The sequence below is a fragment of the Heterodontus francisci genome, chromosome 22, assembly GCF_036365525.1.
Source record: "Heterodontus francisci isolate sHetFra1 chromosome 22, sHetFra1.hap1, whole genome shotgun sequence".
NCBI lineage: Eukaryota > Metazoa > Chordata > Chondrichthyes > Heterodontiformes > Heterodontidae > Heterodontus > Heterodontus francisci.
Window position 1 is genome coordinate 55435371 of NC_090392.1, and position 20385 is coordinate 55455755.

The window sequence follows — 20385 nt, forward strand, 5'->3', positions numbered from 1 at the left end:
CCGACCAGCTACCTTCACTGCTGTATCATTCTTGTCAGTCTCAATAGCCACCTGTGATAAACCATTCCTCATTCTGATAAACCTCTGCTTTCTTGCCTAATTGGATGTTGTAATTTGAGCACTTACAACATTTCGTCCCTTTGGTTTTTTGCCATCGGCTATTAAATAATTTGAGAATTATGTTGTCAAATTTTCAAAGTGTACCTTAGATATAAGTATAGGCTTCCAGGAAGCTTGGCTCTTTCTATTCTTTTGAGAATGAAATGTACCTCTGTGCATTTAGAATCTGTAACTTGGCACAAGCAGATGGAAATAACATTGCTGCAGGCACATTAGGAGCATTCTCATTCTCCTGTGTTGTGATGAAGATTTTATCTCCAGCTCTTCAGGTCACACATAGCTCCAGTCATTTTTTTCTCGCAAGGAGATAAGGAACTTTCATAATTCATGTTTTTGGAGCCTGATTATTGCATTGCAGATAAAGACAGTCAGCAAGAGAAATTAAAAAAAAAAAATACCTGAGTCAGATATTTAACTCTGTATTTGGCAATGCAAAAGGAGGTACTGTCAATCTATTATGTGTTGCACATTAGGTGCCTTGGGTACATTTTTGTCCTACTGTTGCTTATAAATTTTCACTCCTGGGAGCAAAGCTTATCTCGCGCTCTGACATTTCAAATACCAACAGAGAGATTGTTGGAAGGAACTAAAAGATGCTGGTTTGTGAAAAGGCTGGCATGAAAAGATGACAGATCTGGGAACAATTTGCTACATGAAATCATCTGCAAGCAAAATGAATGTCAGTCCATCCTCCTTGGAATTGAGGCTGAAAGCTTTTTTGGTTGTTTATAATTTGTCTCCCATTATCTAGCATAAAATGCATACTTTTTAAATGTGCTATTAATAGGTTTTGACAGCCTCTGCACTTGTGAATTGGGTTGATTGCATAGTTACCAGTTGGATTCCATTACCTTGCCTATTCTGGATGACTGAGACTTGGCAGTGAGCATCAGTAGGCTGTTTGATCATGAGGTCATAAGTTAAGTCCAGGCTGCTGTCACACACTTTTTCCTTGCCCTCCATATATTTTATTTTCCAACAGAGGTAATTATCGGAAAACCATTGTTTATGTTTCTTTCTCCCCCTGCCCTCACCACCTCCCCCCACAACACCTTCACCAGGCCCTGCAGGAGTCCTACACAGAGCTCCTCCAATCTGCCCACCACCTCCGCACAGGCTGTCCAAAGATTAGGACCATGGGACTGAAGTGCAGCCAGAAGTTGAGGAGCAACACCTTCACATAGTGGAAGAGGGGCAGCAACACACTCAACATGAATGAAACACTGACTCCTCTTGGCCACAGAAATCATAGGTGCTCTGGGAGTCCGTGAAGTGACTTAAAAACCTGTTGCACACATAATAGAAATTCTATAGTCTGGTTAATTCGTCTATAACGTGTTCTAAATTTAAACATTTTTGCATTTTACATCACTGCTCTGTGCAATACTCTTGATGTACTAGTTTTTCACAGTCGATAAGACTGCCAAGTGTGCAATGTATGTCTTGCTCTATTCTGGTTGCGGTGTAGACCTCATACTTATGGGTCTCCTGATCTGCCATCAAAAGCTGGACTTTCGTGTTTTGCAACTGCTACAAGAGACATAAAATGTGAAAACAGTAGTATGGCACAGGTTAGTTGCTCTGGCATTTGTTCTGCTCTGGTTGAGGCAAAGCAAGTGTGTCTGCATACACATAGAATATTAATGCCTGGAGCTGTCTGCTGTAGAACGACAAATGATTTCCCTTTATTAGAAGATAAAAACTGCCAATTTTCCCATGAAGGCTGTATTGCCAAGACACTAGCAATTCTAACTTTCTCTGGCTACTGCCCTAATGTGGTTTGTGTTCTTGTAACTTCCTTGGCAATTCTTCTTCTTTGGCCTCCTTGTCTCGAGAGACAATGGGTAAGTGCCTACAGGGAGTCAGTGGTTTGTGAAGCAGCGCCTGGAGTGGCTATAAAGGCCAATTCTACAGTGACCGGCTTTTCCACAGGCGCTGCAGATAAAATTGATTGTCAGGGCTGTTACACAGTTGGCGCTCTCCTTGCGCTTCTGTCTTTTTTCCTGCCGACTGTTAAGTCTCTTTAGCCCCGCCTTTATGGCTGTCCGCCAGCTCTGGCAATCACTGGCAACTGACTCCCACGACTTGTGATGAATATCACAGGACTTCATGTCGCGTTTGCAAATGTCTTTAAAGCGGAGACATGGACGAGCACGCTGTACAATGCATCCTTGGGGATCCTGCTATCTTCCATGCGGCTCACATGGCCAAGCCTTCTCGAGCGCCGCTGGCTCAGTAGGCTGGGGATGTTGGCCGCCTCGAGGACTTCTGTGTTGGAGATACGATCCTGCCACCTGATGCCAAGGATTCTCCGGAGGCAGCGAAGATGGAATGAATTGAGACGTCGCTCTTGGCTGACGTACGTTATCCAGGCCTCGCTGCTGTAGAGCAAGGTACTGAGGACACAGGTTTGAAACACTCTTGTGTTCCATGTCAGTGCGCCATTTTCCAACACCCTCTTGGTCAGTCTGGACATAGCAGCAGACCATGTGTTTGTTGATTTCTGCTTCGAGAGACAGGTTACTGGTGATAGTTGAGCCTAGGTAGGTGAACTCTTGAACCACTTCAAGAGCTTGGTCACTGATATTGTTGGATGGAGCATTTCTGACGTCCTGTCCCATGATGTTAGTTTTCTTGAGGCTGATGGTTAGGCCAAATTTGTTGCAGGCAGCTGCAGTCCTGTTGATGAGTCTCTGCAGATACTCTTCTATGTGGGATGTTAATACAGCATCGTCAGCAAAGCGGAGTTCCCTGATGAGAATCTTCCGTACTTTGGTCTTCGCTCTTAGACGGGCAAGGTTGAACAACCTGCCATCTGATCTTGTGTGGAGGAAAATACCTTCTTCTGAAGACTTGAACGCATGTGAGAGCAGCAGTGAGAAGAAGATCCCAAATAGTGTAGGTGTGATAACACAGTCCTGTTTCACGCCACTCAGTATAAGAAAGGGGTCTGATAAGGCACCGCTATGCTGAATTGTGCCTTTCATATTGTCATGGAATGAGGTGATGATACTTATTAGCTTTGGTGGACATCCGATCTTTGCCAGTGGTCTGAAGAGACCACGTCTGCTGATGAGGTCAAAGGCTTTGGTGAGATCTATGAAAGCAATGTAGAGGGGCATCTGTTGTTCGCGGCATTTCTCCTGTAGCTGGTGAAGGGAGAACAGCATGTCAATGGTGGATCTCTCTGCTCGAAAGCCGCACTGTGTCTCAGGGTAGACACGCTCAGCCAGCTTCTGGAGCCTGTTTAAAACCACTCGAGCGAAGACTTTCCCCACTGTGCTGAGCAGGGAGATTCCACAGTAGTTGTTGCAGTCACCACGGTCACCCTTGTTCTTATAGAGGGTGATGATATTGACATTGCGCATGTCCTGTGATACTGCTCCCTCATCCCAGCACAGGCAAAGCAGTTCATGGAGTGCTGAGAGTATAGCAGGTTGGCACTCTTGATTATTTCAGGGGTAATGCTGTCTTTTCCAGGGGATTTTCCACTGGCAAGCGAATCAATGGCATCACTGAGTTCCGATTTTGTTGGCTGTTCATCCAGCTCATCCATGACTGGCAGAGACTGGGCTGCATTGAGGGTGGTTTCAGTGACAACATTTTCCCTGGAGTACAGTTCTAGGTCGTGCTCAACCCAGCGGTCCATTTGCTTGCGTTGGTCAGTGATAGTGTCCCCTGCTTTAGACTTGAGGGGGGCAATCTTCCTGATGGTTGGCCCAAAAGAGCTCTTAATGCCATCATACATTCCTCTTATGTTTCTGGTGTCGGAGGCCAGTTGAATATGACTGCATTGGTGTTGCCAGTAGTCATTTGCACAGCGCCTGACTGCAGCGCTTCTGGCTACTTTTAAGTGCTACGGATGTTAACTTGCTGGGGGCTTTCTTGTAGTTCAACAGTGTAGTGTGTTTACCAGCTATGACAGGTTCCAGCTCTTCAAAGTGAGATTGAAACCAGTCTGCATTCTGCTTCTCACGTTTGCCAAAGGTGATCATTGCTGAGACATAGATGGCGTCTCTGATGTGGGCCCACTTCGTCCCTGCATCCGCTGCAGGAGTGTTTTGGAGGGCTTTTTTTGAGTGAATTTAGAAACTTATGTAACAGCTGTGGATAAGAAATTCTGTTAGTGTTGATGCGCGGGTGACCCTTCTACTTGGAGTGATGTAGCTTCTTTGGTATGAGTCTAACTTTGCTGCACACCAGGGAGTGGTTGGTGTCGCAGTCCGCACAGTGGAAGCTGCTTGTGATTTGGACACTGTTTGTAGAGGCTCGCCTTGTGACGATGAGGTCCAGCTGGTGCCAACGACATGATCTTGGGTGGCTCCATGAAACCTGGTGACAGGGTTTAGTACGAAAGAACGAGTTTGTGATGCAGAGGTTGTGATAGGTACACAACTCCAGCAGCCTCTGTCCATTCTCATTCATCCTTCCAATGTCTTAGCACCCAAGACAGGAGGGCCATGATCGGCCCTAACCCTGGCATTAATGTCCCCCAGCAGGAACAAATGTTTGCTATTAAGAATGCTGCTCATGATATTATGGAGTTCCTCATAGAACAGGTCTTTAACTTCAGGTGCGGAGCAGAGTGTTGGAGTAGATGCTGAGTAGGTGTACCTTGGCAATACTCTCAGACAAAACACCCTGAAGAATTGGTTGTATAATGAGACCCAAATCACAATTACATGGAGTAATATAAAGATGTAATATTTGAACATTCTTGGATAGAGTTTCAGCTGCAGATTTATATGATATGAAGTAAATTGCATTATTATAGGTTCAGCTCTTCTGATAAGGACTGCTTCGTCAGGTGGATAGCAAGGATCCTATGAGTTTATTTAAAGAGCACGGAGTTCTCTTAGCCAACCTTCCTCCCTCAGCAAATACTGATTACCTGGGCAATCATCTTATTGCTGTCGGAGAGAATCTACCATGTACAATATGATTGCTAAATTTGACTACAGATATCCTCACTTTAAAATAATCAAATGAAGTAAAGTAGTTTGAGATATCCTAGACAAAGCTATTGAGAACAAGTTTGCCCTTCTTTATCTTGTTACCCTCGCTCGCAAATGCTGTAAGCAAGCCTAAATCCTCCACTGCACTATCTGTGTAATGGGATAACAATACTCTGGACATATGTATGGGTTTATCCCATGACTTTGATTTAGTGTTGTATATGCAGAAAATGGAGCTTATTCTTTTTATATTAAGTGACCAGGTCCCGTGACTATTAGGGTCAATATTGCCTGGATCAAATCAAATGATTTGAGTAGTATTTGATCTAATTGCAAAGCAGTTCACCCATGACAGGAAACCGAAAACGCTTCAGCTCTGAGCTCCCAAAAACGTTTCCGTTTAAACTTTACTGAATTCAACAGGAGTTTGTTTTTTCTTTGGAACTGTCTTTTGTGTGCCTTAAACATTTCACTTGGGAACTTGAGTAATATTTAATCAGAGGTAACTATAGAAAAGACAAGTAAATTGCACCCTTGTTTTGGTCACGGGTGAATGGTGCTAATAGTAATGAGAAGAATTTATCGAGGAAGATTCAATTTGAATGATTCTCACACCAGGCTGTAGATGGTTTGCCCTTTGAGAAAAGGAAAGTGGAGGTACAGAATGTCACTATGTTAGGTATCACTGTGTAAATGTGTTTCTAATACCATGAACATGTTGCTGAGGGAGCAGCTGTCATTTATGAGTAAGGACGGTGATGGTTTTTATGTCTTGAAACTAAAGAAACACACACAACTATTGACCAATGGTCTGTTGGGAGTCATCATATCCCTGGTAGATGATGCTTTGATATGGGAATGATGCTGGTAGCTGCACTGTAATATCAAAGGACCTGAGCTAAACACTTCCAGTAAGAAATGGCACCAGTGAAGTTAAAGGGGCACAGTGCCACTAGTGATGCATGCAAATGATGCTGGAATAGGATGCTGCCCGCTGCCGTTTTTATTCTGGCCGTGAACAAGTTGAGCACTTGCGCTGCTTGTACATCCACAAATGCTAATTTCACATGACTGGTGTGTGCAAACTTTCCTACACTGGTGGGAGAAACCTGCAGCCAGGAAACAAAAATAATACTTGCACCAAGCACAATTGTTAGCAGTGTTGCAAGTACTTTGGATCTTCCCATGATATAAATGAGAAGAACTTCAGAGGAACAGCAGCCAAGGCAATTAGAATGACTTCTCTGTGGAAAAATTCTGTGCAATAGATGTGTGCCATAAAAATCCAAAGTTGTAGGTTAATGAGCAATGAACCCAGGGGCTTCTGGTTTCCAAATTGGTGATGTAGATGGTAGTATAATGGTTATCAGGTTACGTTGTGAATGAACTACTGTCAAAAGGAGTTTGAGAGTTACAACAGTGGTGAAAATTTTCTGTGATTTGTTTGGAATGCTGCAAAAATGAATTTCCAGCAGGATTAATGTTACTAGAGAAGATGTCTGTGCCCTGTCTCTGGTCCAAATGTATCAAAATTCCAGGCATGCGAGTTTCCGTTGTTGGTTGCATTCTGGGCTGTATTAGCCAATCTGGACTTGGGTCGCCTGAAAACATTCAGTGCCTTGGAATGAGTTGAGTCTGCCATTATATCCTAAGATTGGAGGAATTGTCATATTCTATAACATAAGGACCTTCATGGAAATGAATTACTTTGTTCCATTCATACTTCATTGGATATAAACCATCTCAGGGATGCAGTCACAAAACGGCACGCCAGAATAATTGTTTGTATATTGAACTGCTGGTTATCGATAGCTGTCGGCAATTTCAGCACCTCTTCCAGATCTATAACTATCATCCAAAACAAGTCACTTGCACAAATAAAACAATTCTCAATTGAGTGACACATTTAATAGGTGAAAAAGTTCTGTAATAGCAAGAGAAATATATGCTGCTCACCTTGACATCCTTTAGGAATGACATTAAGGTGAAAATGAAACATTCTTCATGCTCATTAAATCTAGCTCATTCAATTCACTTCAAAGATGTTTCGGTAAGATATTGTACATCAACTTTGAAGCAGCCAGTTGATTAGTTCGTTGCAGCTCCCAGCACATACATTTTGGCAGCCCTCCAATCAGTGTTCGTAACTGCTCCTGTTTAATTTGGAATTGACGCTGCTCCTTTTATGTTTGCATCTTCTTTGCTTGGCACCGCCCCTAATTAGAACAAATGACAGGAAAGCCAATAAAGTAGGTTCAACACCCTGATATCACAATATTTGCCACTTCGCCTGTACTTTGTAACTAAATCACAGCCCCACTTTGAGCCAGTTTGTTGCACATTGGGATCTGCTGTGTAACTGCTGTAGTATAATGTGTTCTATTGGACATTAGGCTGTTAATGAGTTAATTCTAAGTGGTTAATATGCTAATAACACTGTGTACCTCATCACTGGAAGTAGTGTAACACCATGTGGTTCGGTTCCCTCGTGCAGTCTCTTGGAAGATGTAAGCCTTAGCAGTAAGATGTGTTTCAATAAAGCTCCTGTTTCTTTTACCTCAGCAGACTCATTAGATATTCTGTATTAAACTAACAATACTCAGAATATTACGACTGCTGCTGCTGCTGCCCTCTCTTGTACATTGATTGATACTCCCAAACATGTGAGAAGCCATAGCCATCTTTGAATAAATTCTGACTTCACTTGTGTTAAAATTCACTCTTCTATATATGCATACTGTCCAAAAATGATATGAGCATTATTGAGTAGTGTACGCTGTTGCAGTCTATTGCATCTGCAATCTACAATGATTTACCCATGCTCAGTGGAATTTAAATAACAATGATGCACATACACTTGTGAATAGCCCTTCCTATCTGTACACAAAGCATGTCAAATTTGCTAAATTAACTCAAACTGGACAGGTTAATGTTTGACCCCTAAAGAGTCACAGAAAAGCACTGAGCATTTGCAGTTTTCATTTTGCCTCGATATAGAATGAAATCTGCTAATGCCTAACAATGTAAACAAAACAGTAATGCCTTCAAGTCACCGTTATTGTGCATCAATGGTCTGATGTTCACTGTTGTCAGCAAAAGAAAATGAAATGTAGCAATTTGTTCCTTACTCTATTTTTGAGTTCAACAGAGAATTGCAGTGCAACAGTTGAGCAGTAATTCATACTCAATTTGCATTGTACTTGATCCCTTTTATATAATAGTTTGGCATCAGTCACATGATGTGATATTGTTGATTTCATTTTGTCAGTGATGAACTCAATTACTACTCTTTTGAGTCAATTGATTGGATAAGTTTTCCACAGTGGAAGGAACTATATTCAGTTCTGAATATTGCTAAATCTCACAAATATTCCAGCTTCCACAAATCCATTTCTTTATAGAAACCTCAAGACTCATCTTGTCTAACTGTTTGAACTCAATTATCTAATTTGTCAGTTTCACAGATGCATCAATGAACTCGCAGAAGGAACATTTTACCTGCAATGCGATTGGGAGGGGTAGGGGGTTGGGGAGGGGCACTGTCACCTTGACTATTTGGCTAGACATAGAAGAATGGCAATCTCAAATATGTATTATGGGAGTGGGATATACAGTAGCAATTCTGTCATGAAGAAATTGGAGTTCAACTGAGTAAAACACTTTGAATTCAATGTACATGGATATGTTCACAGCTATGTTGTAGCTTTGTTACTATCCATTACAATATACAATCAGTACTCCTAATTTTTCTGAAAATATAGTGACTTGGTCTAGATAAAGGGGTCAGCTTCATTTGATATTGCATTAGAGTTAAGAGAAGTTACCCTGAATTGGAAAACTTTGAGATTTTCTTTCAATTCTTTGTGCATTCCTACATGCCTGTGACTTTTTTGTCAATTTATTCAGTCAGAAATATCAATAAACAAAAGATTTAAAAATTGCACAGCAACTTTCTTTTAATATCTTGGCAGGAAGGTTTATGCAGCAGCCAGTCACACTTTCACATTTTAGTCAATCGGATTTACGTAATATTGTTGTGGAAACTCTTTGGTCGCTTGAGTACAGGGTTTTGATGGGTATTACTGCTGCTCTATTAATCGTTACTAAAAGAAATGTCATAACTTACTGCCTTATCTTATCATCCCATCATCTTTATTGTTTTGGATTTTCATACCTAAATGCAATGTTAGCCAGTGCTGTATTAAACTGTTATAAACTTCTAGGCTGCTGTTAACCTTCAGACTTTACAATGCTGTAACTATAATGCTGTAATTTTGCATAGAATTTGTGCCAAAAACCTTGGTACAAAGCTAGCTATCAATCAGTTTGCTTAGTGCAGGTATTTAATACATGATGTTACAAATGCTATTTGGCACAGTTGATGGATAATAAAATGTCACTCTGTTCTATTGTGGTCATTGCCAAAAATTTTGTATTTCCTGCATCTTTTGCTGATTGACAGATTTATTTTTCCAGAGGTGAAATATTAAATCGCAATCCCAACTGCTATTTCAGGAGGACGTAGAAGATCCCATGGTATTATTCCGAGGAAGAGAAGGGGAAGTTATCCCCGGTGTCCTGGCCAATATTTATCCCTCAATCAGCATTACGAAAACAGATTATTTGGTCATGAGCATGTTACTGTTTGTGAGAGCTTGCTGTGCGCAAACAGGCTGCCACGTTTCCTACATAAACACTTCAAAAGTACTTCATTGGCTGAAAAGCACTTTGTTCGACTCTGAAGTTGGGAAAAGTGCTATATAAATCCAGGTCTTTATATTCTAATTGTATTTGAGCTGTGATAATTTATAACTTAGCTATTGCAGCAAGTAGTTCTTTTCACAGGTTTAGAAGAATGGAAAAAAAAAACTTTAGGCCTTTCCAAAATAAACTTGCATTTGGGTTAATATATTCCACTACACTAAGTGCTATGAAAAAAAATAATCAGTAGACTTGAGTAATTATTTCTACTGTGAAAAGTGCAGGGTAGCTCTCCGCATAATCGATAAACATGGGTCATAGACTCGGGATTATCAATACAAGATTGAAAGAAGGAAGTTGGCATGTTTCTCCACTCAAGGATATTAGAGGTTAGATTGCTTTACCACAAGTGGCCATTGAGACCGCGACTGTAACATAATATAAAAGAAAATTGCATGATTATTTTCAAATTTGGAATTGAAAAGCATATAGGGAAAGGGCAGAGAAATAGCTTTGGAATACTGCCTCTCGTTGAAGCACTGGCACAAACTGTAAATTTGAGTGACCTCCAACTGAGCTGTCATTTCTATGATTTTAAAGCTGCAGAAGAAATCATGGCTACCTCAATTTCCAGTTTCTTGTGGCTTTACGAAGTATTGCAGGTAATCATTCAAAGGAAATTCTGCTGAAGATATAATGGCCCAGATTTTCCTGGGACCTTGTGCTATTGAAACATTTACAGTATTCTTGAATGACACAAAAAAAGGAGAAATTATGGAACTCTCTAATTAAGTGTAACTCTCCTGGGACTTTTACTCCAGTCTGCCATTACCACCTCAACAAAGAGAGTGAACAGTTAATTTTCAGAACTCTGCCCCAGAGTTGGAGATTGCCATTTTCCTGCATTTTTAAGCCAGTTTTCATGCCACTGTCACATAAACTTAAAAATAATTGTCTAAATTACTTGGCAATGGCATGATATTGGCTTAATAATGTTGAATCAGACCTTTACCTTTAAATGACTTTACAATGAAGTCGAAAATAATTTTGAGAATTTGTTTCTTTTCAGAATGCACACAACGATTTGAATCTAAGACATGTTGAAGTAAAATACCTGAAGCTCAAGCAAGTGTTATTTTTTTTAAAAATTAACATCAATAAAATACAGTTACTGTTTATTGACCATTTTGTAGCTGAAACTAAAACTGGCTTCAGAGAAAATTTTTCATGCCAATTTGTATAAGCTTGCTGCTCGTGTAAAATTGAGATTTCAATAGACCTTGCAGGTCAAATGAAGGGCACAGTTACTCAATAAAAATAAGCTAAACAGAGGAAATGCAGAACTATCCTCATCTGGGCATCAACATTTTTCCTTTTTATCCATAATTGTAAAAGTAAGATATGAAATAGCATGATGAAAACTACAATTCAAAGTAGCTTTTTGGGGGGGAGGTGGCGGCATAGTGTTACTGTCACTGGACTAGCAATGCAGAGGCTCAGGCTAGTGCTCTGGGGACATGGGTTCAAATCCCACCACAGCAAAGGGTAAAATTTGAATTCAATTAATAAATCTGGATTTAAAAAGCTATTCTCATGGTGACCATGAAACCATTATCCATTGTAAAAATCCAAACTAATGTCCTTTAGGGAAGGAAATATGCCGTCCTTACCTGATCTGGCCTGCATGTGACTCCAAAATCACAGCAATGTGGTTGACTCTTAAATGCCCTCTGAAATGGCCTAGCCAGCACTCAGTTCAAGAGCATGAGGGATGGGTAATAAATGCTGACCTAGCTAACAATGCCCAGATCCCATGAACATATAACAAAAATTGTTCAATTTCCAATGTGAACTTGTAGATTCTGGTTCTGCTTCACTATATTTCTGCATACATGATTTTAAGATAAATCTTGTCCGTGTTCAGAAAAATTAATGTCACGCTCACGAGAAGGGCAGCAATGAAAATACAAAAATAAACTGAAGAGTTATAAAAAGATAGGACAATTTTGAAAAGACTCGTACATTTTTGCCTTCAAGATGGAGGACACAGTCACATGACAAGTACCATCTCCTGCACAAATGCACATCCATGTCTGCTATGAACTAAAATTCATTAACCCCGTCTGCATTGAAATGACACTGCTCATCACACATGGGCATAAGCTATCCACAAAATGAGCTGAAACAAAGACACTCGGGGTTGAATTTTACTGGCCCCTTGACGCCGCGGGTCATAGAGCGGGGGCCGGTAAAATTCTGCGGGGAGAGGACAGCCTGAACCCGTGACGGTGAGAAGGGCCCGCCGCAAATTACTGGCGGCGGGGTGGGGGACAGCGATTAGAATATGTAAAACAGTACTTACCTCTACAGATTATGCAGCCCGCCACTTTTCCATGGACATTTCCTCATTGTACCTAGAACAGGCGGTCGTCACGTGTCATCCCGTTCACGAATAGAAAACTGGGCAGGACATCAGAAGCAGGAGTCTGGAATTGAAGGAAAGTCCAGATATACAGAGGTCTGAGCTCTATGTCCTGGAAGGGAGGAGGCAGCGGGGGAATACAGGGGTCACACTCTGCATTCTGTAAGGGAGGGGAGGATTATAGGGGTCTCGCTCTGCATTCTGTAAGGGAGGGGGTCTGGGATTACTGGAGGGAAATCTCTGAGGGCATGAAGAGAGGCACCCAGTCGTGAGCAGCAGCCCCCAAGGGGAGCTCGCCATTTTGGTCGCCATGCATCGACAGGCCCCACATGACATGCCATCGGATGTCAGAGCACCAGTATCCGAGGCAATTGCGTATGTAGAGTTGGTGGTGACATGTCTCTGTGCCCTGCTTAATGATGACCTGCAGCCCATGGACTCCGATAGACATCCTATGCCTGCGTCCTCATAGTTGCAGCGGTTCTTAAGCATGACACCTATGAAGCTTTTTAGGGGCCCACCAGAGACCTTTGTGGGATCACAGTCAGCAGTGCACCGCTGCATCATGGAGGTCAACGATGCCCTGCACCGGAGGGCCAGTGAGTATGTGTGCTTCAGAACGGACTCTCGCAGCCAGGCTCAGAGGGCCATCGGTTTCGGCTCCATTGCCGAAGAACCATTGGTTTTTGGGTTCACAGACTGCACCAATCTGGCCATCAGGCCTCCTGCCAGGCTACCACCTGCAGATGTTACCATTAAAGGAATCCTCTCAATCTAGGTGCAATTGGTATTTCATCACCGGAGGTGCTTCATGCAAATCTGTGCCCGCTTCTCAGGTAGCTGCCATGACACCTGGGCCCTTTGCCAGTCCCAGCTGCCACTGCTGTTCAGTGAACTGGCTCAGATGGAGAGGTGGCTTCTTGGAGACGAGGGCTATCCCTTTCAGGCATGGCTCCTGACACCAGTGAGAGACCCCACCACTGCTGCAGGGGAGAGGTACAACGCCAGCCACTGAGCTACAAGAGCCACCATTGAGCAGGCGACAGACGTGCTGATAAAGTGCTTCCAATGCCTGGATAGATTGGGTGGTGCCCTGTCCTACGGGCCAAAAAGGCCAGCTCCTTTCTTTGCTGTTGGGTGCGTAGTTGTGCACAACACAGCTAATAGGGAACAGGCCTGGCATGATGAGAGATGTCAACAGGATTTCTTCACTGACTATGAGGATGCTGAAAACCTACAACTGGAAAGACGCGTGGCAGGCCAGATGGTACCAAGGCTCTGCATGCAGGGCTAGCAGTGAGCTGTGGATGTACGGCAGTGGCTCATCAGAGAAAGGCTTTCTGCTCCATAGGAACTGACGTGAGCTCTGCAGGCCACACATCAACCTTGCTTACCTGTGCAGCAGTCCACATCTGCAACATCTTTGCGTCCACCATTACTGGTAGCAAAAGACTGAGCCATTGTCCATATTACTGCATCTATGGAGATGCACATGAGTGATACTGGCATGGCAATGATATTCCATACATTGGCAGTTCTGAAAGACCAATGATGTAATAGGAGGAGCCACAATTGGCACATGCTGGCACACTTCATTCACACAGTAAAAGCAGTGCACATGTTCGTGAAGACTATTTTGTTTTCGGCCTTTCTATGTTGTGTCACCCATGCAGATCCATTTGTGTCACAATGCTTTTTAGAAATGCTTGCAGATGCTCTTACGCGGTGCCACTTCTGCGCTAGCAGTCTGATTAGAGGAAGGCTGCTGATATGATGCTCCTTTGGCTATGGATGCCTTTGCGGTCATACCCTTTGCACATGAGGTCTAGAGGCTGGCTGGGAGAGTGATCGTCCATCCCCTTCCAGCATTGGACCCTTTGACACCGGATGGCCCCACGGCTACTCACCACCTGTGCAAACTCTAGCCAGGCTGCCTTGTTCAGGTAGGAGGGCCTCTTAGCATCGCTGGTGAAAAGCACCTCCTCCCTCTTGCCCGCACAGCCTGGAGGAGAGTGAGCAGGGAGGGTCACCCTAGAGCACCCTTCTACCATCCTTGACTTTTTATGTGGTCCTTAAAGGTGACTCCACCGTGTAACTGCTCTAACTTCTGGCTGCAAGGTTTGTCTTGCACATGTTTGATAGCCGATACAGGACAAATGAGGAAATCTGTGCTGCTGTTGTCATGATTTTTCAACTATTATACATCAACACATTTTCATGAATACTTTGCTTCTGGAGTAGCTGATCGTAGTTAGTGGTGTATTATTTCTAGTTGGCAATGCAGCTAGAATATGACTATATTTTCCTGTCTTTTTACAAAGAGCATTTAATTGCAGTTACATGTCTTTCACATAACAGTTAGCAGAGAAATGAATATAGATTCCAAATGCATATTAGTCTGCGGCTTTTCACAGTCAGATGATTAGAAGCCCATAGCATGTAAATATTCTTCAACTATGGTTTTATTTCTATTTTATGGTACATTTAAGTCTCACGTCCTGGAATGTGTGAAATTTAAGATTTTTCACCCAAGTGCAGCACGCCTACAAGAAGCAATGTGACAACTGAGTGGAAGAAGAGGATTGCAACTTCACAGGACACTGGGACACAGTAGGGTAAGTATGTGGCAGCAAAGCAGGAAGTGCTGGGGAAACTCGGGTCAGGCAGCATCTGTGGAGAGAGAAGCAAAGTTAACTTTCAGGTCTGTGAACTTGGTCAGCGGCGGCGGGAAGAGGCCCTTAAGTGGTCATTAATAGGCCACTTACGTGCCTCCATTGGCATCTGGGCGGGAAGGTCGTCACGACCTATCCTGCCCTGGCACTATCGCTTGGCGACAGGGCAGCAACCGGCCCTCCAGCCCCCGCCATCCATCGCGATTCAATGGACACCCCCATGCCTCCGACCCTGCCTCAGGGGGCCCACAAAACCCAGCCCACAGTGTGGGATTGTGACTCCCATTTGACCCCAACGTTGGGGTCCCGACCCAAAAGGAAAAATCCTGCCCCTCTGTTTGTTGCCAAAATCGCTGATGTGGGAAAATCTGGACCTCGTTCTCTACAACTCCATTTTGCCTTTGTAATTACTGATGAGGATATTGGAAACTGTTGTTGATACTGCTGTTCTACAAAGAAGCCTTGATTGCATTGTGACCTTCTAAAAGGCTTAATATGCAAGCAAAGTTGCAAAATTAGTGGTATATTTTCAATTAAGCCACCTGATGTTAAATTGCCCAGCAAGTTGTCCTTCTGAATACTTTGATGAAATACACTTTAATGTTGATAGGGTAGATTTGCACTTCTAGCTCTCAATCATTTTCTTTCTACTTTTGTCAGCCAAATGTTTTTTGCATCCCTGAAAGGCAGGGCTATTTGTAAAGAACTGATGAAACTGTGGTTTATAAGTTTTGAAAATGAAGCTGCTTCTGACGGTACATAAACTTTGATTTTTAAACCCTATCCATAAATGAACATTAAGCTTGTTCATTAGCTTGGCCTGCTTAATTTGTAAGAAATGCAAGGTTTTCAATAAGGATCTTGAGTTTGAGGTTGTGTCAAATGTGTAAGTATACTAAAGGCCGGCTGAGGTCTGCAACTGAGACCCGACCCGAGCCCGACAGAATCACATCCGACTCTGAGCCCGACCCAGCCCGAGTCCTTCCATTTTTTCCCACGTCTGACCTGACTATCAGTTAACTTACCTTCCGTTTTTCACTTTGTTCCTTACCTGCACAAGCTTAAAATAACTAACAAAACAACCTTTAAAGTCCAAGAAGTAAATTAACATTAGAGTCACTTACATGAAGTGGTGATGGAACATGTCTGATCTGGCCCAACCAGGCCGGAACCCAACACATGTCGTCGGGTTCCGTCGGGTAGCAGGCCTTTAAAGTATACTGCACATGCAATAGTATTTAAGTATACAGTTAAAAGGTCGTATTTGGTTGGGGTCTCAAATGTATTACAGTTCTGAGCTCAGTATCCTACCTTTTATGAATACTCATAACAAACTACCAGGACTTATACATTTCTCTCATGCCGAGGACATGACAATTCTCACCTTTTACATTACATTGTTATCCAAAAGTTAAAATAAAACATCATGTCAGGAGAATTTAACTGACTTATGCCTTGCCAATATCCTTAGATTTCCTTATTTAACCAGCTCTTTTTCTGTTAGGCTATCGAGATCAGTATCACTTTGTTATCTTATCAATAGCTTTACTCTTGTTACATATAATTGCTATTCAGTAAAGTGAAATTTTAACTTGAGTCTATCTTTGTTTCTGTATCATTGTTGCCAATTAAAAATGTTGACGTAGACTTCGATAACATTTCTTTGCAGAACTAATTGTTTTCCCATTTCCCCATACTCGTTATCAAATAATTAAAGTTCTCGGAAACTTGTGAATCAGCATGCAGTGACATGTCCTTAATTAGGTTTATGGAAGTGACTAAACTGACAACTGTTGTAGAGTCAACTTTAGTTCAACAGTTCAATGGTCACTGCTATAACATTGACTTATACTTATCTGCTTAACAGACAAAGGGTAAAGGTTAATATTTCAACAGTATAAAGTGAAGTCAATCGTATCATGGCATTGGTGGACTTCAGGGCAGTCTGATTAACCCTTCCCTAATATCTTTCTGCCATGTTATTAATAGATTAATGCTTTATGGGTAATGCAATCGACTGGCTAATCCTTAGAATTTTCATGGGAGTTATTCCATGTCTTCTGAGAATTTCATTCTGATAGGTTTTATTGTTTTGAAGATAGTTTTGAGGAAATAGAAAACCCTTTTAGGATAGGCTGGCTGTGTTGCCAAATAGGTTCTGATGGCAGTTCAATGTGATCATTTCCCAAAAAAGATGCAAAATGTTCTATCTGTGTTGGTCTCTCTCCTCTCCTCCCCTCCAGCTGCACCTCACTTGCTTTCCACAGAGAACTAATGAAAGTAACATGAAAATCTGCAGCCCAGTGAATCTAGCCTTCCTCACTGTAAAATTGATTGACATGATTTAATTATTTTGTTTGTGATTTCTTTTCCCTCCCCTTCAACACCTAGAGAGCTTTCTCTTTTTATGCTTTTAGGAGACTAAATGTGATCCTTACCTTATAAAGATAAATAAACATGGAAACCATAACCTCTGACCTTCAGTTTAGGTGTCATCTAATCAATTAGGCTTTTCAGAGTGCTGGTTATTATCGGCTATCTGTCAATCTTTTATGAGAAAGAATGAATATTCCTGTGCAGGTTTCAAACTTGATGCAAAATTGAAATGAGGGAGAGCAGTTTGTGAGGCAGCAGTCAGTGCAGGTTCATTGGCTGTTGAGGTATCTTGTTCACACCTGTCAATACCTTGTGTTTATAGACACCTCCACACATATAACCGTTGCATCCCTGAGAAGAAGTGTCATTGCACATCTGCTTTCCAAGATAGCCTTGCCATAGAGTTGAGCCATCTGCTACACAATGAACTGCAGGCAAAATGTGGATCAGGGACTGCTCCACCTGTCCAGATGAGGATTGCCTCAGGATTGAGTGCCATGGTACTGGATCCTTCTAACTTGTACATCAGGCAGTCTGGAGCAAATACTGTGAAGGCAGCCCTTTCATCAGTTTCCCTGGGGGAAAGAGGCATCTGTAAGGTGGGATGCAGAATTTTTACTGGGTGGCAGGATTCCTTTGAATGCAAAACATGATACATGGGCCAGAATTTTACCCTCAGCGGACGGGAGCTGCCCACCGACTGAAAAATCGGTGGCGATACCGCCTCTGCCTGGCCTGAGGATCCAGACCACATTTTGCAGTTCCCAAGTCCTTAATTGGTCTGAGGTGGGAATTCCCCCTCATTGAGGCAGGAAGTCCTGCCCAGTGAAGCTGCCAATCAGTGGGCTGGCAACTCTTCTGTCCCAGCAGCGCCACTGGGAGTGGTGGCCACTGCTGGGACTGCAACCCAGCTGAAGTCGTATGATGTCGGATAGCCCCGTAGAACGGGTAAGTTGTTGGGGCCTCGCCCGGGGCAATCGGTCGGGCCCTGGCGAGGCAAGGGTGGTCGATTGGGGGGGGACATGGGGGCATGTTGGGAGTGGTTGGAGCATCAGGGGCAGCCCTCTGTTGGGCCCAGGGTGCGAATTTCTGCCTGTTTGCAGCCCTTCGATCAGGCTCTTCAAATTAAGTTGTTTTCTTCGAGTGCAAAGGCACTAGTAGACGTGTTTTAAAAGTTTTTTTTTAAATTAAGTATTTAATTTACTCAGAAGCAAACCAATGTACACCAATGAAACTAGTAAATGATTCTGTATTGCTTGTAATGGCCTTATTTTGATCCTCTGCTTAAAAATGCTTATTTTTTGTAATGAACCTATTTTCTGCTGTATTAATAAAACTGCACCAGGTTACCATTCTTAATATATGAAGGAATATTCTTTAATGCAAAAAGGAAAAGCCAATTACATGACAAAACTACCCAATTGTGCCAGTTCTTGGAAGATAACAATGCAAATGAGTTTCAATGGAAGATTGAACGATGACTACACTTAAGAAAACCGGTGAAGTTTGCATCTAGATTTTCTGATTGTAGCCAATGCATGTGCATCAGTGCTTTCATGTTCCGGTGCTTGTTTTAGATTGAGACAAAATAAATAGTAAAGCTTTCAACATGTTCAAACTTTGTATGTTATTGACTTGGTATATATTTGAGTGCATCCCCTACTTTAAGGCTAATCACACTTGGAAATGCAATGGGAATAAAAGTGTTCTTATTAAACAACCTTTATTAAAAAAAAATGGGAAATGATTATTTAGTTCCAAAGGTCGTATCTTTGCTGGTGATGGAGAATGATATAGCAGCTTTTCATGACTGTTTGGCATCATTTGCCGTAGTTTGTCTTGCCACATCACAGGGTCAATGTTTATTAATGAAGACTATCCCTGTAATGTGGTTAGTGGCATCACTGTATTTATCTACAGGGTGTAGAGGATGAGCAGTAAAGCTGGAGAAGAGCAGCTGTTTGGATCAGACTTGAGTAGCTTCCCACTTGTGTAGTGCTGTCCAAATTTATGGTTCAGTGGCAGAAACATTCAATTTTCTGTTGAACTTCATCACTATCAACTTCCACATGCTGTTGTAGCGGAACTGAAGCTTGCACTGTGCACTTGTTAGGCTCAAAAAATCCTATTAATAATGCATAAATTTGTAAAATATCTTGAGTGAGTTCATATGTTCTCAAAATATATCAAGCCTAAAAAGAAACATCATAATCTGGAGGTAGAGTTTACACTCTGGGTGTAGTCAGCAAAATAGGCACTAATTGAGCCCATTTTGAATAGTATTTTCCCCCCCTGAATTTCTGCTCAAACTCATTTGCCCATCACCGAACACAAAATCTGCCATGAGCCTGCATAATTGGGCAGTATTTTAAAATGTAATTAAAAAAAAAACAAATTGCTTTAAACATATTCCTTGATGTGCATAAGAGTGGTAACTTGGTAAAGTTTGAATACAGCTAAAATTGTTTATCACCATAAATGAGTATTTCAAATCAATGTCAATCCACCACCTGTGAGTAACCTGATTTTATGTCTTTGAAAATAGATTGGGGTATAGTAGTCAGTTTCTTAGCAAATTAAATAAAAAAACATTTAAGCCCCTTCAAAATGTACCTGTTAGTGTCCTTATGCTCAAAAGATCCAGCTTAGTTTTTGGAGCCTCCTCAACAAAGTTCTACTAATGAGCTCAATTAGTGGAATCTCCCAATGCCGATTAATTCATGCTGGGGGCGTGGCTAGTTTTGTATTGGCGCTCCCTTCCAGCGCGATGTTTTTGAAACTAGCGCAAAAGATTGCGGAAGCTCGATTTGATCTGACTGTAATTTGCACTAAAGTTTCCACAATCTTTTGTGCCAGTGATGCCGAGATCGGGCAAAATCCGCTGAAAGAAAAAATTGCAGTCAAGCAGAAACTCTGGGGCCTGATCTTTTTCCTATTTGTGCCCTCCCCATGTCTCTATCAAAGACAAATATTATGTGATATTCATAGCTATTTCCAATCTGTATATTGGAAGGTAATTGATACATAACATAACTTTTCCTTTTATTAATTTTGGGATTGAACTGTTGTCATGTGTGACACATTGGTAATCTAGTCGTTGACTTAACACTTAGAAACTTGGTTTTAAAAATATTTTAAT

At 42.0% G+C, this 20385-nt stretch overlaps 1 long non-coding RNA gene across 2 annotated transcripts in view; it reads right to left on the reverse strand.

Moving 5' to 3' along the window:
* Window positions 1-6774: 6774 nt before the first annotated feature.
* LOC137381617 (uncharacterized) overlaps window positions 6775-20385 on the reverse strand; it is a 29921-nt gene continuing 16310 nt past the window's right edge. The window contains exon 3 of one of the 2 annotated variants that reach the window (XR_010977195.1): window positions 6775-7291. This is a non-coding gene — a long non-coding RNA (uncharacterized lncRNA). Of the gene's footprint in view, window positions 7292-14508; window positions 14869-20385 lie in introns of those variants that run through there. The other variant, XR_010977196.1, reaches the window with a different exon arrangement.